The sequence below is a fragment of the Gnatocerus cornutus genome, chromosome 6 (genome assembly GCF_029298725.1).
Source record: "Gnatocerus cornutus isolate USDA-ARS CGAHR chromosome 6, icGnaCorn1.1, whole genome shotgun sequence".
Taxonomy (NCBI): domain Eukaryota; kingdom Metazoa; phylum Arthropoda; class Insecta; order Coleoptera; family Tenebrionidae; genus Gnatocerus; species Gnatocerus cornutus.
In genome coordinates, this window is record NC_142238.1 from 18,995,925 (window position 1) to 19,001,924 (window position 6,000).

Below are 6,000 nucleotides of genomic sequence, written 5' to 3' on the forward strand. Positions count from 1 at the left end.
TTTAGAAATTACAGAACAAAAAACATTGAAAAGTTTTTCAAAAAAAAATATTTTTTTTTAATTTTTTGGGGATTGCATAGACATATTTTTGCTCCAGATAAAATGTTCATACAATTGATAATTATTTTCATCGGTTACTGCCACCAGATTGTCAGGAAAACAGTGTTAAAGAAAAATACAAAAAAATAATTTTCAGGACAGCCACCTCTCAATTTTGTGCCAATGTTCCAACAGATTACTGAGTATTTGTGTTTAATAGTTGCTCATTGTGTTTTCAAAGAAAATCTAAACATTTTTCTCCAAAATTTACACCCTCTAATTTTTAACCAAGAAAATTTCTAAAATGCATTAATCTGCGCTGCGTTAGCATTAAAGTCATTTTAAAACTTAATATGTGTTTAGAAATTAGGATTTTTTAACAATGGCATTAATGTCTAGATTAAAACAAAAAAATCTTCAAATTTATCTAAATTATAAAAAACTGGACCAACAACCTTTTAACAGTTGTTGCATAATTTTTATCTAAAATATTATTATCTATTCTGACCAATGAAATCATTTAGAAATGCAAGATTTATCGAAAAAATACAATATTGTGAGTATGCAAATTAAAATTTTTAGAAAATCTTCGAAAGTTGACAAAACATGTTTTTTTTTCTAAAAATCACTTCATATTCTTTGTCATGTGGCTTCTAAATGGCAAGAGCTAACAATTTGCTTAATACCGCGTCAGAAAACAGATATCTCTAACTTTATAATGACATTGAGATACATATTACCCTTAAAAATCAAAGCACCAATTAAGGAGTTATTAGCAAAAAGGCGCAAAAAAAGGTTTTCAGAATTCGTTCGTTTTTCGAAAATTGTATCTGTTTTTCCCTAATATCTTGGCAAAAACTGGCTTCCCTAGAGGCTGCTTTAGTTTGTTGGAAAACTTATTCAATAATCTTTCCAATGACATACTTATTATAAAGTTTCATAATTTTGCAAGTTGTTAAGCAAAACTAAAATTTAGAATCAGAGGAGACAATTCTACTTTAGAAACGACTGTCCACAAATTTCATTCAAAAGTTCTTGACTAGTCCAAAGGAATTTTGTTAGTTTTTAGTTTAATCATCGCTCTGATGATGGTAGTAGCATTGCTATCGAAACGCGCGTCAGCATTTTTTTCTTGACTAGTGTTCAATAAACCTAACATGTAGTGCTTTAAGAAGTAAATTTTTCAAGGATTCGAAGTTTCTTCCTGAATTTTTGAAAAATATTGACAATTGGTTAAAATTTATGTATTTATTATTCAATGAAATGCAAAGAAAGTGCTCCAAATTTTCTCAATTATTTCCGTACCTCAACTTACCTTTTCAACAAGCTGCACGTTTGAAAAAATGATTGTCTTTTTCGAAAGTGTTTATGTTAACGAGCCTCTAATACCCATAAAGAGGCTCTAAAACTCGGTCGTCCACTCCCGTTAACTGCACATTTATTCCCGATTTTTGACCTGGAGCTTTCGAAAATGACGTCCATTCGGCTTAGCCTCCTCGTCCGTATTTCACTCGAGATCATTGTTGTTTATCTCAAGATCCCTGGAACGATTTACGGAGCAATCGCGCGTCTATTGGATGGATTGTTGGATAATGTAGTAGTTATGAAAGGGATGAAATATTTATGACGTGCCCTCACTTATCAATCCTGGATATTTCCAACGCGTCCCACTTTATCACAGTTCACAAAATGAAATTTATCCTGCGTACGCTCACTAATTCATTAATTGTGTTTACGTGATGGGTAATTAGAATTCACTTGAACTAAGAAACGAAGATAATTTCCCACGCATTTACGGCGACGAACTGAATGAAATTGACGTTTTGTTAACCCCTCTCGATGGGTAACGGTTACGCAAATAAAATGCCAAGTACGTGGATAGTTTTCTAATGGTCTGGCTAGTGGAACAATGCGAAAGTACGCATGTAGAAATTTTTTCCACGTTAAAAGCTCCCCACTGAAATCATTTAAATGTAGGTGTGCAATCTAGAAATTTTTATATTCATCCAATAAATTCTTTTGAGACCACGATGCCTGCTTTATATCAGACGATGTCCCTGAGACTGCTTGATATTCAGCAAACGATTTCGCTCGCCATCATTTCTCTCCTGGAGCTTTCCTCCTCTCGACTATAACTCTCACTCAACTATGGAGAAGAAATGAGGTACCAGTGGTCGAAATTTTCATTATGTGATATTTCCTAATTTGGGTTTTACAGAAGGAAACCAATAAGGACGTAGTACGATCACGCAGAACTGGAAGACATTGATGAAGAGAAATGGTGGAGTCGCCGGATAGCGTGCATCAGGGCAAGAGTGATAAATGCCCCGCGTGGTCTTGCTTGAATACTTAATGTTTGATTGCTACACGACATACCATGGACAATTTAACAATCTAATAGAGATATATGAGTGGGATTTGCGAAGACACGGTCAAGACGAAAATAAACATTTTATGTTTGTGGTTTTATGGGGGCGAAAAAAGAGATTTTGCGCGCGATGATTGATTGAGGATTTGCCAATAAACAGCGCATATTGATGAGGGCATAACCCGGGCAGTCTCCATGAAAATATTCGAACTAGATTACAATCAATATTAGAATGCAATTACAACGTTAAATTACGATCTTGATTAGCTTATGCATTTGTAACTACCTGTCCGCATAGTGCATCCCATAAAATAATAACGATGCAATATTCATCAACCGTCGCTGTATGGTTTTCATTTCCCGAAATCGTAATCAATCTCTGGGAATCGTCATCGATTCGTTCGTTGTATCTGGTGGAACCACTCCATAAATTTCCATAAGAACCGTATGCATATTCATCATCGATGGCCGCTTAGGCGGTGAGTTTGAGAATGTGGCTCACGCATGCAGCTACGTGTGCAGGTCTACCTCCATCCCCTCGCTGACTCCAATGACTCCATCCCCAAGCGTGACTCCGCATACGCAATGAGCACGCACCCTGAAAAATGTCAATTTGTTCTTCATTAATACGGGATATTAGTTCTGACAACGTCGTAAATTCTACGAATGCCGTAATGACTTTTAAGGTATCTCCACTTTCTATTTATTTCGCCATGGACCTGGGGTTCGTCGTGGAGGGTCCTGGAGGACGTGCCCAAAAAAATTCTTTTAATAACCGACTCCATCGTTGCATGATTTATGCCTCGCATGATTTTACATAATAATGTCTTACGAGACGTGGGCTGGCTACACTAAAATAATGACCAATCAGATGCAATGAAATTATGTCATATGTGTTTGAGGCGCCGAAAAGTTGCTGCATGACATGCGATGCGAAACTTCCATTGGCTAAAGGTTGAGTCATTAAACGTCAAAAAATCTTTCTAACTAAACTTGAAAAGTCCCAGAATCTGAAATTTAATTTTTCGATTTAATATGTAAATATGTATAATTCGGATGTCTCCGGACAGATAGAAAATTGAAAATTTCGCATTACTTTTTCACACACATTTGCTGCTAGAATCTGATCTTTCCTATTCTGAATTCGAAGACGAAATTAATTTCTCTCACTTTTTGGTCGATTTCTGGCTTATTTGTCGAACTACCCAAGTTATTACTCCTCATTTCATTCAGAATTTTGCGCAAAAGGTAACAAACAAAAAATAAAAATTAATTTTTAGTTTCGAAATTTTTATTGCTCAATATCTAAATTGAACCTAAACCTTAGCCCAAACATGAACCTGAATTCAATTTTTGAACCTTCATATCTTCGAAACTATAGCAGATAGAAAGATGCGGTTTTCACCACCTTTTTTTCGCCCTTGGGCCGATTAAAACCAGTTGGCACAAATTCCAGATTTTAGTTTTTAAATTAAAAAAAATATATGTATCCAAATCTAATTCGGTCAATATCTCGTTTATTTGTGGAGCAAACTTATATTGTTGTACTTAATTTTATGCAGAATTTCGCGCAGAATCCAAAACTGTGGAAATTATTTAGTCACGGTAATAAATAACCAAATTAGAAGCGTTTAAAGTTGCGGATAGTAAATTTTTAGTTACTATATATATAAACTTCGAGAACTCTGAAACTAAGACAGATAGAGTATATGTTAAGTTGCTAAGTCCATTTTTGAACAAAATGCGTTTCCAATTTTATAAAAAGGAAAACAAAAAAGTACAGCATTGGATTCTTTAACATGTTATCAGTTCAGAATTAAGAAACATTTTATTTTCATTACCCAAATTCGAAAAAATAAATATTTCTCGACCTCTGTTCAAAAAATTTAAAATGGACTTAGCAACTTAACAACTTAAGCGCTTTTTATTAAGGATTTTCTCGAGCTGTCTTATCCAGTCAAATCCAAATTCAATTTTTTTTGCAACTAACTGTTAACCCTTTAACTGTTGTAAACGTATACGTACGTTTTGCCATTTTTCTCAGAAAACGCAAATGATAAGAATTTGAAATTTTGGGGACAAAAGTAAGCGGATAAAACAAATCGAAAAAATGGATTCATATTTACGTGACACTTCCGGTTATGCCGGAAGTGACAGTCAACTTGCTTATTTTAAGTAGAACACCCTATATTTTCTTGCATTTTTGAATTCTATATGCAAATTAAAGATCACTTTCTTTATGCCGTGGTATAACCTAAATTGTATCATTTCTGAAGTATATCGATTTTTCAAAAAAAAAATTACAAAAAAAATATATTTCCACAAACATTTTTAAGAATTTTTTATTTCTATTAGAGCACCAAATTTGTTTATAAAAGATCCACTTAAAATTGAATTGTCACCATTCCAAAACATGCTTAAAAAATTGGAAACAAAAGAGTAAAAACACTTCTTTTTTCCGTATTTTTACTAGGAAATAGGTGTCCAATACATAAAGTTAATGCAAAATTTCATTATAAATTTGTTGTTTGCTTATTTTCCAATTCACGTGGCGATTTTGAAATAGATTATAGGGTACTTATTTCGAAAAAAAATGTCACTTCTGTTGTGCAACTTTTTTAGAAAAATCAAGATATCTCTGAAATAGTTCCAATTTAAGTACAGCACATTATACATAAAGTCACCCTTAATTTGGATGAAGAATTTGAAAATGCAATAATATATAGGGTGGTCCATTTTTAAATATGCAAAATGACTTGTACTTCCGGCATAACCGAAAGTGTCACGAATATGTAAATATTGTCATTCAATTTGTTTTATTCGCTTATTTTTGTTCCCAAAATTTTAAATTCTCATCTTTTGTAGTTTATGAGAAAAATGTAAAAACGTATATACAGTATGTCCCCGGATTGAGTTCACAAGAGAGAAAAAAAGTTTAACATTTTTTCCTTATTTCAAAACAGATAAATCTGCAATTAAAATTTCAAAATTATTAGTTTCTACTCTAAAAATTATTTTTTTTATTATTTTTATTTATTAAATTTTGCAATCGTATTTAAATAATAGCAGGCTGTGGATTCACAATATCAAATAATGCGTTAAAGATCAAAGCAAAATTGACCCAATAATGTGTAAGCATTAAAAAATTCGAAAAAAAATGCAATTGCATCCTTAACAATAATTGAGAAAATTCGAAACAGTCTTAAAGAATTACGAGTTAGAATTGAACTATGTGCTAAAACAGGTAATCAAATAGTGAAAATTGGTTGAGTTAAGGAACAAATTTCATTCCTTTGACATTTTTGGCAAAATTAAAAATAAAAAATTTCTTCGTTATTTTTTGTTTTTTTCGATTTTAAGAACACAGCTTGATATTATTAACGTTTTAATTAAAAATTTATTTATTTTAAATTAAGCAAAAAATGTTATTCCTTTGTCATTATTTTTAATGAAAAATAACGTTTTTTTTCCTCATGTGAACTCAATCCTGGGACATACTGTATACGTTATAACAGTCAAAGGGTTAAGCAACCTTTTTTCAATTTTTGAAGCTAAATATCTCCGGAAATATGACAGATACAAATGTACGATTT